The 21,511-nt window shown below is 43.4% G+C and overlaps 1 long non-coding RNA gene across 1 annotated transcript in view; it reads left to right on the top strand.

Moving 5' to 3' along the window:
• Positions 1–21,511, top strand: part of LOC146889148 (uncharacterized) — a 122,392-nt gene that overhangs the window by 65,296 nt on the left and 35,585 nt on the right. The window contains exon 6 of the long non-coding RNA XR_015736896.1: positions 13,315–15,419. This is a non-coding gene — a long non-coding RNA (uncharacterized LOC146889148). The remainder of the gene's footprint in view (positions 1–13,314; positions 15,420–21,511) is intronic.

The raw sequence follows: 21,511 nt of genomic DNA, 5'->3' as shown, positions 1-21,511 counted from the left end.
TGAGAACAAACAAGTGACTGCCTATACACCTCAACCTCAAAGACAGACATTGCCTCAGAGTAAAGGGCTGAGAAAAAAATTTCCAACAAAATGAACCTAAGAAACAAGCTGGTGTAGCTATCCTAATATCTAACAAAATAAACTTCAAACTAAAATCAATCAAAAAAGATAAAGAAGGACATTTCATATTAGTTACAGGAAAAATCCATCAAAAGGAAACCTCATTTCTGAACATCTATGCCCCCAAAAGGAGGGCACCCTCATATGTAAAAGAAACATTACTAGAGCTTAAATCACATCTTAAGCCCCACACATTAGTAGTGGGAGACTTCAACACCCCACTATCACCACTGGACAGAACTGCCAGACAGAAACCTAACAGAGAAATAAAGGAACTGACAGATGTTATGACTCAAATGGGCTTAACAGACATCTATAGAACATTCCAGTACCTCATGGAACTTTCTCAAAAATTGATCACATTCTCAGTAACAAAGCAAACCTCAACAGATTAAAAAAAAAATGGAATAAGCCCCTGTATCTTATCGGATCATCATGACTTAAAGTTAGAATTCAACAGCAACACTAATTTCAGAAAGCCCACAAAACTATGGCAATTGAAAAAATACTCAACTAAATCACCACTTGGTCAAGGAAGACATAAAAAGAGAAATTCAAGACTTCCTAAAATTCAATGAAAATGACTGCACAACATATCCAAACTTATGGGACACAATGAAAACAGTGATAAATGTTTCTAGCACTAAATACCTACATAAAGAAGCTGGAAAAACACCACATAGGCAAATTAACAGAATACCTGAAAGCTCTAGAACAAAAAGAAGCAAACTCACCCAGAAGAAGTACACAACAGGAAATAATCAAATTGAGGGCTCAAATCAATAAAATAGAAAAAAACAATAAAAAAGAGTCAATGAGACAAAGAGTTGGTTCTTTTGACAAACCTTTATTCAAACTAACCAAAAGGCAGAGAGAGAATATCCAAATTAACAAAATCAGAAATGAAAAATTGGACATAAGGACAGACATGAAGGAAATCCAGAGAATCATCAGGTCATACATACTTTAAAAACCTATACTCCACAAAATTAGAAAATTTAAAGGAAATGATACCACATACCAAAATAAATCAAGACAATATTAAATAGACTTATAACCCATAAGGAAATACAGTCATCAAAAGCCTCTCAAGGGGAAAAAAAGCCTAGGGACAGATGTTTTCAGTGCAGAATTCTACCAGAATTTCAAAGAAGAGTTAAGTCCAATACTCCTCAAATTGTTCCACAAAATAGAAGGAACATTGATTGCTAAGCTCTATTACAAGGTTGCAGTTACCCTGATACCCAGACCAAACAAAGACGCAACTAAGGAAGAGAATTACAGACCAATCTCCCTCATGAATATTGATGCAAAAATACTCAATAAAATACTGGCAAACCTTATACAAGAACACATCAAAGAAAATCATCCACCACGATCAAGTAGGCTTCATCCCAGAGATGCAGGGATAGTTCAACATAGGAAAATCCATCAACGTAATCCAACTAAAGAAACTGAAAGAAAAAAAAAAAAACATGATCATCTTATTAGATGCTGAAAAAGCCTTCAACAAAATCTAACACCCCTTCATGATTAAGGTCTTGGAGAGATCAGGGATACAAGGAACGTATTTAAACATAATAAAGGCAATATACAGCAAGCCAACAGCTAGCATCAAACTAAATGGAGAGAAACTCAAAGCAATCCTACTGAAATCAGAAACAAGACAAGGCTGTCCACTCTCTATATCTGTTCAATATAGTACTCGAAGTTCTAGCTAAAGCAATATCAAGGGGATACAAATCGGAAAAGAAGTCAAACTCTCACTGTTTGCTGATGATATGATAGTTTACATTAGCGACCCCCAAAATTCTACCGTGATGGGGAAATACACAGAAATCAGCTGACCCAAGCTTGTGGGAGATCACTGACTCTGGGCTGACAAATGGGGAACCTGCATAGGACTGAAGTAGGTCCCTGAATACAGGTGACAATGGTATGACCTGGGAAATATGTGGGGCCACTGGTAGTGGGACCAGGATCTAACTCTAATGCATGAACTGACTTTATGGGGTCCATTCTCTATGGAGAGATACCTTGCTCAGCCTAGGTACAGCGTGGGAGGCTTGGTCCTGCCTCAATGAGGTGATGAGTCAGACTTAGGTTGACTTCCCAGGGAGGCCTTACCCTCTCTAAGGAGCGAATAAGGGTTGGGATGGGGGAAAGTGGTGGAACTGGGATTGGTATGTAAAAAATAAGTAAAATTATTTTAAAAAAGGAAAAAGGTCAAATTAAATACATAGTCACAAAAAGCTGCAGGAAATGGCAGGACTGTAGGATGAGTACCAAGTACAGTAGCAGTTGTGCAGAGGGAACTGCCCCAAGCCTATGAGATAATCTGAGAGTGATATTGAGAGCAGAGCCAAAGAAGTGAAGCTGCCCAGGCCCTTGAAAGCTCAGAAAATCAGGAATGCATCCCAGGCACCAGACACTACACTATTTCTGTTAGTAATTGCTCCCTAGCTCTTCCCTCTTGGAACTATAATTTTAATTGTCAGCTGATTTTTTCAAATAAGTAGAACTTCTGAATTGGTAGGTGGATGGGTCCCAGAAAGACAGGTAAGTCTTGAGTCCTGGGCTTCCCCTAGTAGGCTAATGAGCTAGAACCTACATGCCTTTTTTCTGCATCTGATTCTGTCTCCAGTACGTGTCTGATCACTAGATTATGTGAGGCTGGAGCATAGGCAAATGGGGTGTCTGATTTTTCTCAGAGCTGGTGTGATTTACTAAAGGAGGAATTGGGAGATGCTCAGAGATTGAGCCATGGGTAAGCTGTGGAAATCTCACTACTTAGTAGGACCTTTCCAGGGACAGCATAGACCACATCAGCTGCTCCCTGATTACAAACTGGACGTGCCCATTCAAGTAGAAATGAAGGTAGTGAAAGGGCAACTCTGAACTAAGACTTCTCTATCTTTCCTCCTAAGTGATTTTGAGGATTCGGAATATAAAAAGGAGGGACCTGGGATATGATAGAGGACTGGGCCATGGGTAAGGTATGGATAGCCAGCTATCTAGTCTGGCCTCTTCCCAGGAAAGACCAGACCATACTCACTGCTCCATGCTGACAGACTACACATGGCCATTCAGGTGGATCAGGGAATCAGAGTGGAGACAAAACAATTCTGACCCAAGACTGTTCTCTCTCCCCTCTTCCGTCTTTGTTATAGATGGGACAAACTGGTTCCAAAAAAGTCACCACTTGACTGCTTTCTCAAACACTGCAAAGAATTAGATCCTCAGACATTCAAATATAAACCTGACTGTCTTTTGTAAGGAGGCATGACCCCAGTATTCCCTGGATTGTTTTCTTGAAGGAATTCAGATCCACCTGTATTCACAGAATTTTCTTGTTAGCACAGCCTTAAAGAAAAACCAAGGTTATTAAGTTCTTCAGGATATCCGACTCCATTTCCAGAAACTCACAAACTGGTTGTGGATACAGGCTTCCAAGTATTTGGTCACCTGAAATCTAGCCAGGATCTCAGGTTAGACATTGGTAAAGGTAAAAGTTTCTGTCAGCTTGATGCTACTTTTCATAGGTACTAACTACCATTCACCTATGAACTTATAAAGTGTAAAGACTTGTTCCCAATGCCTGACTCAGTAGATAGGAATCATCTGGACATATCTATATGGGTTATAAGGGTGGTGGTTGTTTTAGGTTCAGTTAGTCATCACTGAACTCAACAGCAACTCTCTCGTTCAGTGTTAACAACTAGGTTTGGTTTTATAGAATTTTATTAAATGCCTTTGGTGTATATATTAAATTTTATGTGTAGTTCAATCTCTCTGAGGTAGAATTTGGTATTTCCACTTCAGACCAGAGCATGTTTTGTCTCAAAATGTTCTTTAAAATCCCCTTTTGTGGGTCAGGCTGGCACTCTGGCTCTGTGACAAGGAGAAAGGAGGAAAAAGCAATCAAAGTAAGGAACTATGATTATCTTTATCTCATGATATAAAACTATATTTCTGTTACTTATACTCATTAAAAGCCAAAAGAACGATTGCAGTATATCACTCTATGTACTATATAAAGATAATCTTGTGCTTTCTATAAGGTTTACCTGGGAACTTTGCAAGTGCAATACTTTAACAGTATGTACACAGGTAGTATTAATTTATCATGTATGCATTTTAGGTTCAGCTCTCTCTTATTTTCTTTTCCTTTTGAGACAAGGTTTCTCTGTAGTTTTGGAACCTGTCCTGGAGCTCCTCTGCAGACCACGCTGGCCTCAAACTCACAGAGATCTTCCTGTCTTGTCTCTGCCTCCTGAGTGCTGGAATTAAAGGCATGTGCCACCATCACCAACTCAACACTCTCTTATTAAGGTAGTGGTAATGTTTTGCTGTTTCACAAGATGGCTAGATGTTTTTTCCAAAATGGAAAATAAAGCTAGAAAACTTAAATCAAGTTGCAAAGGTCTGAGCAACTTATTTAAGATATACAAAAAGTCAAAAGTTCAATACACTGCTGATAATTCTCTGCTTAAACCAATGGGGTTATTGATTCTTCCTTCATAATAATTACAATGATTAGATTAACAAATAAAAACATAAGTGTAATCAAAGGTTATTTGTTTAAATTTTTGCCCAAGTAGTTAAAAGCACCATACTGGTGCGTACCTTCTGGATGTTTAATGTCCACGTATAGAAGCTATACTAATATGGTCAGAGGGACTAAAAATGAGACCTACTTGCCCTCTTGCCTCTCAAGGTCAAGTAGGATCTGGAGACATCTCTTTAAAAATATTCTGTAGTTGTGAGGAATCACCTGTTTTCTTGTTCAGGGAAGCCATGGAGACTCCAGCTAGTGAGCTGTAGCCAGTGTCCCGTCTACAAAAGAGGAGGGTTAATACAAAGGTAAATTTTCTTCCATGCTTCCAAGTGAAGCTATGGTCAAGCAGTACCTTTGAATTATCTTCAGATAGATATAAACAACTGATAAAAAGGAGGGCTTGGGGAATCAGAGGTTCCCCTTAAACTTAAGTGGTCCCTGAGAACCAAATCCTAAAGTGACATCGACAGATTACTTTTGACCATCTGCATGGTCTTAAACACCCAGCAGTATAGTCATAGAATAAAATTATTGCTTTTTCTTTAATGGTTAAAGAAATCACATTCCTGGACATTAAGCTTAAATCCATATGAGATGTTGTAACATGAGGGGAGGGGCCAGTTTGTTGGGGTTTCTGCCCCGCCCGGTACCCCACAACCGGCAATTCCCAGAAAAAATCAATCACACAGAGATCTCTGTAAGTTATAAAGCTGATTGGCCCATTAGATCAGGCTACTTATTAGTTCTTATGACTTATCTTAACCCATTATTCTGATCTATGTTAGCCATATGGCTTGGTACCTTTTTCAGCTGTCAGCTCACATGTTGCCTCTTCGGTGGTCTGGGCAGGAATAGCAGAGGGAGCTTCCTGCTTCCCAGAATATTCCTGTTCTTATCACCCTGCCTCTACTTCCTGTCTGGTTGACCTACCTATACTTCCTGCCTGGCCAATCAGCGTTTTATTAAAATACATGATTGACAGAATACAGACAATTCTCCCGCACCATTTCCCTCTTTTTTTTAAACAAAGTAAAATACCCATAGTCCATTTGTTGGGAATGTGGGCGTAGTATTTCAGGCTACTTCCTGCTGGTTGGAGGTGCTGATAATCTTATGGGGACCTAAAGAAAATTTAGAGTTATAATCAAGTCCTGACTGGAGTATCCTGTGAGTCTCAATCATCTCAGGCAGCAGTCTTGAATCAGTTCTGGATGTAGAACTCAAACATCTGGGCCATCTGTTCCTACTGGAGATTTCTCAGGTGGTCTTCCTTTATCAAACTGGATTTTTCTTAACTCAGAATGAATCCACAGCCTCTCATTTTCTGTGGAAACAAAAGCAAAATCTCTTCTCCAAAGTAACATACCTTTTTACTTCAGTTTTGAAGCCAATGTATTTTCAAAATACCTATCTTGGATTAATTCAGCAGCATTTATAAGCAAATATCTTTTAGCAGCTGTTGCTCCTTCCTCAGCAAACAATTCAAAGAGAACATAATATATCATACAGTATCAAAATTCTCTGTGTATTTTCCATCTTTATGTGGCTTTATTTCAACGTCTATTTCTTTTATTTTTACTTTTAACTTTTGGCTTTTTGAGACAGGTTCTCTGTATACATCTTTGTCCTGGAATAACTCTATATACCAGGCTGTCCTTGAACTCACAGAGATCCTCTGTCTCTGCCTCCCCAGTGCTGGGATTAAATGTGTTTGCTATCATACCTTGAACTCACAGAGATCTGTCTGTCTCTGCCTCCCAGGCACTGGGATTAAAGGCATGTGCTACCACACCTTGAAGTCATAGAGGTCAACCTACCTCTGCCCCCTTGAAGTCACAGAGGTCAATCTACCTCTGCCTCCCAGGCACTGGGACTAAAGGTGTGTACCACCACACCATACTTCTCACTTTCTTTTTTTATTTTTAATGACTTTAACCTTTAGCCTGCATATATTTTTAACGCACTGTAAACCATTTAGAGGTTTCCTTTGTCTTTGAATCTCTCTTTACTGTATATTTCTCTTTTTCTGACCACATGAGCCTTTACTTTACTAAGCAATATGGAGAGCTGTGGCTTTGACCGCTGGATACAGCCCATTCCTTAGCTTTCCAGCCTCATGGCAAAGGTACCGCCAGAGCCATTTTTATCATCACAACTCTACAGTGTTTCAAGCTGCAGCATTCTGCTCACAGACCACACTCAGTCGGACTGCCTGCCTGCAAGAGTCAGAATTTGTCCTGGAAGGACAGCCCAGAAAGCCGGCATTTTAAAACAGCACAACTTTTTATCCTGAAAACCGAAAAGCATGCATTCAGCTTTTCATCAACACCTTTAAAGTGTTTCGTGGCAGGACCTCTTAAAAGAGCTGCAAGGTTTTGCAGCTAAAGCTGAGTCAGGAAGCCTCTCTTAGATGAGAGTGCTTGCTTGCCTCTAGCAAGCAGAGCAGACCGGAGAAATTGCTGCTACCAAGAAGCCATGTTTGGCTCTATTCTTTCCCAAACTTTCTCAAGCTTTCTGTGGATTCAGTTATCCATGTCTGGGTGCCATATGTAGTGAGGAACTGTGGGCAGGCCTGCTTTTCATCCCACCCAGCTCCCACACAGCTATCTTAGTCCCAGAAATAATAACACATAAGTTGTATTCATTTAAACACTGCCTGACCCATTATCTCTAGAGAGTTAGTTACTGACTAACTCTCACATCTTGATTAACCTACCTCTTTTTGATAAGAAAAGTTCTGCCCAGATATAGGACAGCATGACCTCTCCTCAATTAAACATTGTAACACTTACCTGCAGTCAAGAGAAATGGTCACACTATTGTTTTAAACTAAAAATTAAATGGTGGTTAAATTTCTCTCCCTCCCTAGAATCAATATTGTGATAACTTCCCACTGATTCAAGCCATTCCAAAAGCTATCAAAGCCTTAGAATAATGGCTACAGTACAGGACTTTTCTGGGAATGGTGGTCATAGTCTTGAATATAGTGAGGTGGCTTCTAGAATTGTCCTTTCCCTTCCTTCTTCCCCTCTGCTTCTGCAGATAGTCCTACAGATGGAGTCCCAGGTGCATTGCTTACCAAAATTTTGCCCAAGCACTCTGACAAAGCCTCAGGAGCCTGCCTCATTAGAGTCCCCTGTCTCATTACTCCCTATCACCAAGAAGCAGCTAGAGGAGTCACTGCCCCCTTTTCCTGACAGCAGCCATTGTCAATTTTTGAGAGGGGGGAAATAAAGGAGAGTTAGAGAACATAGCTAGATTAGGAAAATAGATCAGGCTTCCTGAGATGGATGCTTCTTGTTCCCAAAATATATTGTCAGGAGAAACTACGGGAAGGCATGGGGGCAGATATCTAAAGAGTAGTAATAGGGCACATGAAAGGATCTGGGAGTCCTATAAAATACCCAAGCCAGTGTCTGTTTAATGTAATCCCAGCCTTAGACTTCTCCCATCCTGAATGTATAAAAGTCATTATTTCTACTTTCTCCATCCCTTGGTCTTTTGTCTTTTCTGATCAATCAATTCTTTATTAATGCTGGGAAACAAACTCAGCAATCCCCTAGACAACTACTGACACCTCTGTCTGATTACATAAGGGCTAAAAGAATACAACCCACCAAAACAACTTGACAGAGAATGTTTTAACAATACTTTGAAATGAAGAGAGAACTAGGCATGGTCAGGAAGGTTGTAGAGAGAAAACAAATGGAGCTATAATTACTGCAACAAAAATAAGATTAAAGTACACAGACATCAAAAAAGACTACAATCAACATACACTTTTCAATAATAACTTTAAATATTAATTGCCTCAACTCTTCAATCAAAAGATGCAATTTGGCTGAATGTAATATAAAATAAAACATGTCTTTCCATTGTTTACCTTAACTTTAAAGGTAGGGACTATTTTAAAGTAAGTATTCCAAGAAATTTATGACTGGGAAACAAACAAGCTTTGAAATCTTAATATCCAACAAAATAGACTTCAAACTAAACTAATCAAAAGAGATAAAGAAGGGTACTTCATTCTAACCAAGGAAACAATTAATCAAGAAGACATTATAATCCTAAACATATATGCACTAAATGCTGTGTACCCAATTTCATAAAAAGTGGACCACTGGAAACTGCCACAGAGGTCCTCTGAAACGTTGGGTCATCTGGGCCATCTGCTCCTATCAGAGATTTTTTTCAGAGGGTCCTCCTTGATTAAACCTTATTTTTCTTATCCAAGAATGAATCCACAGCCTCTCACTTCCTGTGAAAAGAAAAGAAAAACCTCTTCTCCAAAGTAACATATCTTTTGACTTGTTCTGAAATCAAGGCATTTTCAAAATACGTAGGTTGGACTAATCCAGCAGCATTCATAATCAAATGTCTTTTAGCAGCTATTGTTCCTTCCTCATCAGTCAAACAATTCAAAACAACACAATAACATACAGTATCCAGATTCTCTGTGTACTTTCCCTCTTGACATGGATGCTAAGCCTGGGCAGCTGGGACCTGGGAGCGCTAGTTTTTTTCCTGAACTCAAGTGGCTAGGTTTGGGTCCTTCTCTGGCCTGTGCCAGCAGCTAAAATGCCACAGGCAAATGACTTTTTTCATGAATTTGTACCCCAAAAGTTGGGTTACAAATGGAGCACAATTAATAAAAACTTAGAAACAGAAATTAGGGTTCAACCTGAAGGTCAGAAAAGCAAAAGAGCCAGCCACTGGCTCTTATCTCTACCTCAGTCTGAAATGGTGATCCTGCCTCCCGGAATCTCAGAATGAGATGAGACTGAGAATTGTCTCCTCCTGGTTTGTAATCCTCTCTAATTCTGGGATTAAGGGCATGTACCACTACCACCTGGTTTCTATGGCAAGCTAGTGTGACTACTGGGATTAAAGGTGTGTGTCACTGCTGCCTGGTCTGTAAGGCTGGCCAGTTTGGCTGTTTTACCTTTCTGATCCTCAGGCAAGCTTTATTAAAATACAAATGAAATGTCACTACAGGCTTGCATCCCCCTGGCTTACTTAACCTACTTTCTTACAGAATCAAGGACCACCAGCTCAGGGGTGGCACCACCCACCATGGGCTGGGCTCTCCCTCATTGATCACTAACTGAGAAAATGCCTAACAACTGAATCTCATGGAGGCATTTCCTCAACTGAGACTCCTTGCTCTCTAATGATTCTAGCCTGTGTCAAGCTGACATAAAGCTAGCCAGCACATTCATCATCTATAAAATAGATGCAGTTAACGATGTTCTCAGGCTAGGTCACTTTAACCTGAGAATAACTCCTAACATTTTTGTTGTTCAAATGTATCTGAAGGGTTTATGCCATCTACTCCCAATCACCAAACACTTGCCCTCCAGCTCCTGGGATTATCCATCCCAGCAACAAGAGATAATAAAAATGTAACTTCTGGATGGTTATTCTGCAATGATTTTTACAAAATAAAAGGGAGGCATGTAGAAGAAATGTCAAAATAATCAGAATTTAAAAATGAAGTGACTTTTATCAGCCATGCCAAAAAGTAAATAAAGCAAGATGGTTGTGAAATAATAGATTTTGCACTGTAAATCTGCACAGAGACCACTACAGCCTTGTACAAAAAGTACTTCCTGTGAGGATCCTTGCACAACAATGGTCTATTCAGTCTCAGACTAATGCTACTGTCTTTGGTAACCATTGCAGCCATAAGCAAGGCTACAGCTCTGGAGCTGCAAAGGGACGGCTCTGAAGGGAAAGGTATCCTGACTCGTTGAAAAGTCAGGCAATACCTGGAGCTGGGGTGTGGTGGGGAATGGTCTCCCTGTAAGATGTAGCAATCCTGCTCCTTTCCTAGAGAGAGCTGTTAGAGCTGAGCTCTGCTCTCTTCCCCTAAGGAAATGTCTCAGCAAAGGTTCTTTTCTCTGCTGGTGAAAGAAGATCTTCACCCAAAGCTCTTGAGAAATAGATTTGGGAGGGAGGAGTACAGGAAAATGACTGCTTCTACCAGGGTGGTAAAGGACAGCCAGCAACTAAAAAAGCAAAGGGACTTATATAGGGCTTCTTAGGGGTGGGTTTTCTGAGAGAGATGATTTTCTGCTCAGGCATTAGTTAGTTTTTCTGCTCAGGGATTGGTTAGTTTAGTTGGTCAGGAGCAGAGTTGGCTCTGGTTTCAGGGCCAAACTGTGTTTCTTTCACTGGCCTTTTTTTAGCCTTTTGACTCAATTTTCAGGGCTAAGGCATATTTCTTTCACTGGCTCTGGTTCCAGGACCAAAGTGCTCAAGGATTGGTTGGTTTCCTGCTCAGGGACTGGCTGGTTTCACTGCTCAGGAATTGGCTGGTTTTGTGTCCAGTTGGTCAGGGACAAGGTTGGCTCTGGTTTCAGGACCAATCTGTGTTTCTATCACTGGCCCTTATTTATTATTTGTTTGCTTGTTTGTTTTGGCTTTTTGGCTCTAGATTTGGAGCCAGGGCATATCTCTTTCACTGGCTCTGGTTCTAGGGCCAAAGTGTGTTTCTTTGGCTCTGGCTTCAGAGTCAGGGTGCTTTTCTTTAGCTCTGGGTTCAGGGCTAAAGTGTTTCTTTCACTGGCTAGGGTTTCAGATCCAGGGTGTGTTTCTTTCACTGGTTCTGGGTTTAAGGTCAGGGTGTTACATTTCATGCCCAGGGGTTGGTTGGTTTCCTGTTCAGGGATTGGTTGGTTTCTTTGGCTAGGCCTTTTACCCTACAGCAGGCAAGAATTGTTGTTCATAATATCTGATAAAATTCTTCTAATTTTCATCTTTACAAACTCCTTTTTGTCTATGTAGTTCTTTTTTATGTATTCTCCTTTTCATATTAAAACACAATATTTGTATATCATATAGGGTACATTACAGTATTATAGTACATGTATATTCACTAATATTTCAAATAAAATTGGTAAGCCTCTTCAAACACTAATCATTTTCATGTATTGGAAATTTTGTAATCACTTTAATTCATTTCATTTTTAATATATTTTCAAATTTGAATATAATGACATCACTTTCCCCTTTCCTCCCTTTGTCCCTCCTATGTTCCTACCCTCTAACCCCTGCCATGTACTCCCTTCACTCTCGAATGATAGCCTCTTTTTCATCATTGAATAAGGGGCAGAATGCAAGAATTCTGCCCCTTATTCAATGATGTTTCCTGAGTCATAGATGCAGATCTTTTTATCTGTGGGTTATTATAATAATAAGACTTACAATTTCGTTAGTTAATAATTTAGAATTTTGCTGGTCTAGCAAAGTGAAGGCATTAGTTTCTCTTCCAAGATCCATGACCTCACTAACCCCAGGCAGTTGACTAGGTTCTGTTACTAGGCATTGTTGACAGAGGTTTCTGTCCCACCCTGTCCTACAGCTGTTTAGTCCCAAATAAATCACACAGCGGTCTACATCAATTATAAACTGATTGGCCTAGTATCTCAGGCTCTTCTTATTAACTCTTTCTTACATTGTACATTAACCCATTTTTCTTGTTTGTGCTAGCCATGTGGCTTGGTACCTTACTCGGCGATGCAGTCACATCTTGCTTCCTCTGCATCTAGGTCATGACTGAAGACTGCAGAACCCTCTTCCCAGAATTCCTCCTGTTCTCATTGCCCCGCCTCTACTTCCTGCCTGGTCACCCCGCCTATACTTCCTGCCTGGCTACTGACCAATTAGCATTTTATTTAAAATAATACAAGTGACAGGATAAAAGACCATTGTCCCACAGCAATTGAATGGGACCTTACACATAAGAGTCACTATTACACCTTTAGAAATACCTTACCATGCTGGTCATTGTTGTTCTTCATAGGTGTATCTGGGTAGGACTATTAATTGCTTCCCTTACATGGCAGCTTGTACTGTAGAAGCTAGACCACAGGAAAGAGGCTTTTAGGAGAGGTCCTGCTCAGTCTAAGACCCATGTCCTGTGTGGTGTGTGTGGTCTTCAACAATAGGGGCTTATCTTCAACTTCTAATAAGCAACCAAGGGTAACAGCATTACCCTACATTGTTTAAATATAATGGCATTACTCCCCCTTTTCCTCCCTTCAGCTCCTTCCATGACCCTGTCCTTCAATTCCACCCATGTACTCTCTTCACCCTCAAATTGAGCTAGCTATCTATCTATCTATCTATCTATCTATCTATCTATCTATCTATCTATCTATCTTTCTCTATATATAGATATCAATTTATCTCTATATATGAAATATATGTGAGGGCATTGATATATATGCAATCTTTTTGTCTCTGTAATCCCAGCCTCCAGCCTTCATTTTTGGAAGGCCCCTCGCCTGAGCCCACCAAACCTTGACCTCTCCCCAGGAAAGGTCAAGACCACCCCCACAGTATATTTAAACTGCTCCCCAGAAAATAAACACATGGTCTTCCTTCTTCCTCTCTGGTGGTCTTGTTGGCTTTCTGTTCCCCCCCCCCCTCGGAGCCACCCAAGAGCACAGGCGTCCAATTAAACCTGGATATCTTTTAATTTTGTTGATTTGGTCTGATTGGGATTATTTGTGCCTACAGAGAGGCTCATTTTTAGGAATATTCCTAACATTTTGAAGGTTCCATGGGGAGGGGTCCCACAGGTTCAAGGTCACGTGTTGGAAAGTACCCTTATTGCACATGTCTTCCGCCAGGCTCAAGTTGGCTTCCAGGCTAGATCGGCCTCATCTGGGTGAGTCCACCTCCCTTTTTTTGCTTATGCTACTGGGGTTTGGGGGACCCATTCGTGTTTACTTTTGTTGATTTGGGGGCTTTTTATTGAAGTCGTGATCATACTGCGTAAGTCTAATCCAAGTGACTGAGCCAGGCTTAGCTGAGGTGAAATTGTGCGGCCAGAGATGCTAACCACTCAATTTTCACAATGCCATTTTTGGCTCAAGGGTTGTCCCAGTGGATGCACTGTGATAGACTTGAGCCCCACAATTGGGCATAGGCTACAAATGGGTTCCTGCAATTCGAAGCCAGATTCGTTATCGCCCCTGGGCTGCTTCCTACAAAATCTTTATAAATTGGGACTGTCTGATACAATCTACCCCAAAAGGCTAATTTCTCCATGCACTAAGATTTGTCCTCAATACGACAAATGGGATGCGATGGCCACCAGAGGGAACTCTTGAGTTTTCCATCTTCTGGGACCTAGAAAATTTTTACCACTGAAGGGATAAATGGACAGAACTCTCATATGCCCACGGTTTCTGGGCACTGCACTCTCGCCCCCCACTCAGGAGCCACTGTCTTGCAGCACCAGTTTTGGTTGCTAGGGTCACAGTGCCTCTAGATTCCCAGACATCTGGGTATTGAGATCCTGATAGTTCTGCCATGACCATGCATCCAGAGGCACTGGCCCCTCCTCCACTCCCTCAAACCCTTGCTACCCAACCCCTTCCTGTGGAACATTCTCCACATTCCTCCCCTTACCCACCCTACCCTCTCCCCAGTCAAACCTGAAGTTCAAGGTTAACTTTCTCCCTACCCATCTTCCTCTCCTCCCCTCCCTCCTACTGCATTTCTTTACCCCCTATGCCCCAACCTACTTCATGGACCTCCTCTACACACTCGACTAACCTCTCCCAATACTCCCCCGTTTTCTCCCTTACCAGATCTCATCATAACCCTGCCCTTCTCTGCCCTCTCTGGGAGGTAGCGGGAGCCATTGGCATTATTAAAGTCCACATTCCCTTCTCTCTTCCAGATCTCTCTCAAATAGAGAAGCTGTTGGGTTCCTTCTCTGCTAATCCTTCTGTTTATATTAAGGAGTTTCACTCTCTGTCCCAGGCCTATGATCTAACCTGGCATGACTCCTATGTCATCCAGGCTTCTACTCCTATGTCATCCAGGTTTCTATTCTCACTCCTGAAGAATAAAGGAGAATTCAGGCAGCAGCTAGACAGTATGCAGACCCGATTCACCTAGTAGACAGTGCAGTCCCTGTGGGGGAAGTGGCCATGCCACCCACAGAACCATATTGGGATTATCAACCTGGCCAAAGCGGTCGACAGAGGTGGGACGTCATTTGTTGCCTCCTTCAGGGTATGGAGATGGTCTCAGAAAAAGTAGTTAATTTTGATAAGCTTTGAGAGATCAAACACCTAGCTGACAAAAACCCAACCATTTTTTAAACCGATTGTAAGAGACCATGCATGGTCCAATATACTAGACTGGGTCCAGCCTCCCCAGCGGGAGCCACGGTCCTGACTACCCATTTTATTTCTCAGTCAGCACCAGATATTAGAAAAAAGTTTTAAAAGTTTGTGGAGGGTCCCCAAAACCCTATACGGGAATTGGTGAGAATGGCCTTTAAAGTTTTTAATGCCCAAGAAGAAACAGCTGAGTCCCCCTGACAGACAAGGCTGCAACAGGTGCCAACACTCCAAGCCCAAGCCCTAGCAGCTGCCCTGAGGCCACTGGGACTCCCGGAAGGTGGACAAGGGAAGTCAATCACGAGGCTTCATCCTGGCAGAGCTCAGCCTAAATCAACCTCACCAGCAAGCTGCTTCAAATGTGGTCTAAATGGGCCTCCTATGAGGCTATGCCCCATCTGCCAGCAACCAGAACACTGAAAATCACAATGCCCCCATGCGGGCTCATCTTCTATGCCATGCCAAGGAGGTCCAGCCTCACCAACATCAGCAAGTGAGACTATGCCAGCCTTTGAATTTCTCGGCCTCGCAGAGGATTGATGCGGCCCAGACTTGGTGACTCCCATAGCCCTCTCCAAGCCTCTCCAAGCAGGTAGCAGGTAAGTCTGTTGCTTTTCTTTTGGACTCGGGAGCTACCTACTCTGTTTTAACATCTCACTTGGGCCTTATGTTCCCCTCACCAATTTCAGTCATGGGGGTAGACAGATCCCACTACTCCCCACTTACAACTTTGCCACTGCCCCTGCATTCTTGCAAGGCAATTCTTCTCTCATTCTTTCTTAGATATACCTGCTTGCCCAGCACCTTTACTGGGTCGAGATATCCTTAGCGGCTTCAGGGCCACACTCACTTTGCCCCCCCCACTCTCCTGAGTCACACTTTCTTCTCACTTTAATAGCCTCACATGTTTCTACCCCAGACTGTTCTGTCTCTACCCTCCCTGATCCAGTAGATCCCCAAGTATGGGACACTTCCACTCCTGTGGTTGCTATTCACCACCAGCCAGTCCCAGTTCACCCTAAAGATCCTTTGTCCTTCCCTTCCAGACCCCAGTTTCCTATTTCTGAAACCCACCACCAAAGCCTTAAGCCTATTTTCACCCATCTCCTGTCTCAAGAACTTTTGATTCCTATCGACTCCAATCCTTCTTTCAACACTCCAATCCTTCCCATGGGTAAGCCCTCTGGCACTTACCACTTGGTTCAAGACCTCCACCTCATAAATGAGGCAATCATTCCAGTTCACCCACTAGTTAACAACCCTTACAATCTCCTGTCTAACGTCCCTCCTACCACCTCCTACTTTACTGTTCTGGACCTAAAAGATGCCTTCTTTACTGTCCCTTTACACCCTGACTCATACTTTTTCTTTACCTGGGAGGACCCTGACTCCTGGTCCTCCAGACAGCTTACATGGACTGTTCTCTCTCAGAGTTTTCTGGACAGCCCCCATTTCTTTGGCCAAGCTCTGGCTCGAGATCTCTCAAACTTTGACCCAGGTTCTAGTACACTCCTCCAGTATGTTGATGATCTTCTCTGCAGTCCTACATTGTCTTTGTCTCAACAGGCCACCTCTGCACTCCTGAACTTCCTTGGATCCCTGGGATATCGAGTGTCACCAACTAAGGTTCAGCTGTGCTCTCCTACAGTGGTATATTTGGGTGGTCAACTTAGCCCGGGGTCTAAGACTCTCACCTCGGACATGGTCTAGGCCCTGCAGGATTTACAGCCCCCAACCACTGGGGCTCAAATTCTCTCATTTTTGGGCCTCCTAGTGTCCCGCGCTTCCGTCTTGCCAGCAAGAACCACGCGGTACACATAGGATCCTTCTGCAGAAAAGCTTTATGTCTCTTGGGAGCTAGAGCATAAGCCACATGGCGGAGACCCAGATAAGATGGAACCCATCCCTTATATAGGAAACAGACCCTGCTTTGGACGTGTCACTCTTCGATTGGTCAACTGCTCCCAGTCCCAGGTGATACCTTGGGAGTAGTGGAAAAATACCAACACGTGTGAGCTTTCTAGCTCACCTGGCAGTGCAGCGCCATCTATGGTGGAGAGTGTGGTTGCGGCCTTCTACATCTCCCCCTAATTTTACTTCTTTGCAGAAAGGCAACTCCCTCAAAAGGTAAAGATAGAGGTCGCACTTCCCAAAATAGAAACATTAAAATGGGCTTACACGGAATCTGCCCCTAGGTTCATGACACCTGGAACCTATCCGGCCTGCCCTCTGCCAATTTTTCTGGGAAAGGGAAATATACGGCAGGAAACCCTTATGCAGAGCGACTTATCTCTCAGAGAGGGCCATTCTCTGTGCGATGCTTTTCAGCTCCACAACCTTCAGGGCTAGCTAAGCCAAGCACTCCACCCTGTGCAATGAACCATTGTCCTAGGGGAGCAGGAGCTGGTTGGCATAAATCTTACTGCTTTAACATAGATAACCACATATCAGAAGAGGCTCCCTGTTCTAGGGCAGCCAGCGCTGAGCAAAAACCACTTTATCCCTATGGCTTTGGGATTTGAGTCAGCAGACCATCCAGAGGAGAAACACTATTCCATAGCATAGGACTGTTCCAAACATTCCAACCCCCACCCATTCTTTGAAGTAGGAGATGAAGGACACAATCCAGGACTGGAATTCTTTGGCTAGGCTTATGTCCACTCACGTGGAGTTGATTGGCACTATGGACCATCTCAAGGAGGACAGCAAATCATCAAAATTTTCCTGCAAGATACAAAGACAATTCTCGGGACAAGTTAGTCATTTTTATAAAGTTCTCATATGGTACATTGGTCACATAAAAGGCTGGAGTTTTTTATTTACAGCCCAATTGGGCAAGCTGCCATAAGATATCCACCTGTTCTTTATTCTACCTCTAATAGATGTATCTATGGTAGCCTGCTGATCCAGGGCTGTAGCCACTGTGGTAGATAACTGATTGAGGGTCTTTGTTTTTATGATATAGGCCGTGCTGCCCCAGTGGAGCCTAGGAAAAACCCAGGCCCTGTTTGTTGATATTAGGTTTAAGATTTATTGGCTCCCGTATTCCTTGTCGGTACAGTGGCCTTGGGTTCCAGAGCCCGCCCGCCATCCAAGTGCTGTGTGCGGTGTGTGCGGCCCTGGGCCTGCTCGCTGCGCGGCTCCGTGTGTCCCAGGCCAGGAAGTGGCGGCTCCACCCCCAGGCACCCCTGCCTTCCCTGCGGGGCTAGCCTAGTTCTCTGAGGTCTGAGGCTGTGTTGGTGGCAGAGTGTGGCGGGAGCCGACACTCAGACCGAGGCGGCACAGGCCGGCAATATCTCAAGGTCCGCGCCAGAGCCTGCGGCTCAAGGGGCCGATGGGAGAGGCGGCGACCATGGCCGCTTCCCTACTAGCCAACTCTCAACACCTGTGCCACAGCAAAAGCGGCTGTAAACTCTCACAGATCCAGCCAACGACCCAATCACCCCAAAATCCAAGGGCCCTTCGCATCCACCTCCCTGCGGATCCTGAAACACCAGACAAGCCAAGCGTACACACAGCAATCTTTTAGGAGGACTTGAGTTCTTAAAATGCTAAGCAGTTCTTAAAAACTTAAGTCGCACTATGTAGATGTAATACGGTACTGCCTGTTTACTGCGTCTAAACCTTAATTGCGCTTTTATTATGATAAATACGACCAGCCCTGCCTGAAGTCAGCATAGTTTAGCGTAGCCAAATGGAATCAAAGCCATTTTTGCCTCAGAGACCCTCACAGTTTTAGGTACATTGCAAGCCTTTTGGCCTGGCAGCCTGTGGCACCGTTCTCATTCTCAGTACAGCTGTGATACCCTCCAGGCCAGGCACCAACTGAGCCTGCGCAATATGCCTCCCACCATAGCCACAGAGCAAAGCTCTGCTCCAGCCGCCCTCCAGCCCCAGCTGCACCCATTCCGCGCCCAAACCGGTGCATGGAGCAAAGCTGAACTCAGAGAAGCAGGCTTGAAAGGACCTCATTTAATCTTTTAGGGAATTTGGGCGTCGTTTAGTCTCTTTGGCTGCTTTCTGCTGAAATTGGGCCGTTGCATTCTTAGGGGTATACACTACAACATTTCAGGAGGTCTCGGTGATTCAAACCACGTAAATCCCAAGTACACCCTTAGGCTCTCCTTTTCTGTGGAGACGAAAACAGAACCTTTCCCAAAACATCATATCCTTAGCAGTTTCTAAGTTTAAATATCTTTCTCCTATCCAGTACACAACAGACAATATGAACAACATAACATAAAGCTTTTGACCTTGTAAATCAGCCTTCTCCCCCATTTTTACTTTTTTAAAATCACTGGGGGGTCCTTTTTAACTTATTTTCTTTTCTGTCTCCCCCATTCTTTACCGGAGGGTCATTTTTTAACTTATCTGGGTGCGCGCACAACCTCCCACTGCTGCTCAGTTTCTGATATGCTCTCTGGACTTTAGAACGTACCTCTCTGAGCACGCATGCCTGCAGTTCTGAATCCTCCTTGTGTCCAAGGGGTCTCCGGCGGTGCAAAGTTCTTCTTCTTCTTCTTCCTCCCGGGTATGGCACCAGATGTCCCGCGCTTCCGTCTCGCCAGCAAGAACCACGCGGTACACATAGGATCCTTCTGCAGAAAAGCTTTATGTCTCTTGGGAGCTAGAGCATAAGCCACATGGCGGAGACCCAGATAAGATGGAACCCATCCCTTATATAGGAAACAGACCCTGCTTTGGACGTGTCACTCTTCGATTGGTCAACTGCTCCCAGTCCCAGGTGATACCTTGGGAGTAGTGGAAAAATACCAACACGTGTGAGCTTTCTAGCTCACCTGGCGGTGCAGCGCCATCTATGGTGGAGAGTGTGGTTGCGGCCTTCTACATCCTAGGGCTCTTCCGCCATAGGATCCCTAACTTTGCCATTACAGCCAAGCCTCTGTACCAGGTAGCCAAAGAGACCTCCATGGGGCCTCTCACCCACCCGGCCATCGTCCACCGCCACTTCTCTCTACTGTGAGGTGCCCTTCTAACAGACCCCGAGTTTGCTCTTCCAGACGCTACTAAGCCTTACCATCTCTATACAGATGAGAGGTTAGGAGTGGCCTCGGGAATTCTAACCCAACAGGCTGGGCCTTCGAATTGGGCTGTTGCCTTTTTATCCAAACAGCTGGACCTCACCGTATGTAGATAGCAACTGTGCCTGAGAGCCCTTGCAGCAGTAGCTAAACTCACTTAGGGGGCTTTCAAGATCACTTTGTCCAGGTCAATCACAGTATATTCCACCCACCACCTCCCAGACCTTCTGAGACACTCCTCTCTCTCTCTCTCTCCTTGGCCTTTCATGAGTCCAGGTTTTTTAACTTACTGTTTCTAGAAAACCCCCAAATTACTTTGGCCTCCAGTCCGGCCCTAAACCCCAGCAACTTTTCTTCCTGTTCCCTCCCACTCTGGCACCTCTTCTACTCTTGCCCAGAGGCTATAAAGGCTTTAACCTCACCTTAGCCAGGTCTTCTAGACCAGCCAATCACAGATCCCCAACTCACCCTGTTTGTTGATGGAAGTTCCCTTATAGATAAATCAGGAAACCGCCAGTGTAATGAACATGGAAACAGATCCCTCTAAGTAAAAAAAAAAAAAAACAGGTATATGTAGTGTAGGCAAAGTAGGAAATCATTAAGGAGATGTCGGGGCCCGGTTCTAGCCCTGACCATAAATTGTTTCTCTAGACCAGACCCCAACATAAACTCTCTTTCTTGACCGGTGTGGAGACGGAAATAAAGACACAACTCACATGGCTTAATTTGGAGGGAGATGGGTAAGAGTACAGTGATATTGCTGTTATTAAATACCAGTTCTAGTCTCTGAATAGCAGTTAAACCCTTAGTCTGCCCCCTTCTTAAATAAAGAAGGGTTTTAGTCATTTATTATTTTGAGTCTTTCTTTCCCTGATGGGAAAGCTTAGACCTTAGTTCTTAGGTTCAATATTTTAATCAAAATGAGTTCTGTGTCCCAGAAATTAAGAACACTCAAATGTTCAGTCTGTATCTTAGTTCTAAAGCAAACAGGTTTCAAACCACAGCAAGCTGCAGACATCGTAGTCAGGTCATCTCAGCAGTGTCTCTGGGTCTGTGTGTGTCCCACGTGTCTGGAAGCAGCTCAGCATCTGTTCCTCAGTGCAGCGTGGCACCCTGCAATGTAAAGTGATGGTAGCAGGTCCTGCAATCAGGCACTCCTCTCTATGCAGGCAGGGAAGACTGGCCCATGGACTCTTCTCCAACTCCTTTATGGGGGTGTTTGCAGCTATGATGTTATCAGGTCTGTCATTCCTTTACTGTATATGTAGTCATCTCATCCAGCTTTTATTTTCTTTCTGTGAGAAAAGAACATAAACACATCCTCGACCCCAAATATATATAGGTCGGGTCTTTTCATAATTCATTGCAAGGGGTTTTTCACCGTGCCTTAGCAAAGGTCACCTTGGTGCCATCATGCCAGATCTGTCTGCAACTTTTATCCTCTTAAGTTGTTTTCAAGGAGCCATATCATGCTCCACAATTACTTTTTATTATTAACCATATATGCAGTTCTTCCACTGGAAAAGCCATTTGCAAAATTTAGCATAACATCCTTTAAGAGATCTTTAGCTATAACATTAGCAAAATACAGTTGTGCAAATTGCAGCAATGGTCATCTGTGAAAAGTTATTACTCTGGGCTTTGAATTG

Source organism: Myodes glareolus, chromosome X (assembly GCF_982192425.1).
Source record: "Myodes glareolus chromosome X, mMyoGla1.1, whole genome shotgun sequence".
In the NCBI taxonomy this organism is placed as follows: domain Eukaryota; kingdom Metazoa; phylum Chordata; class Mammalia; order Rodentia; family Cricetidae; genus Myodes; species Myodes glareolus.
Note: the sequence above shows the minus strand (reverse complement) of the source record. Positions and strands in the feature narration are given on the sequence as shown.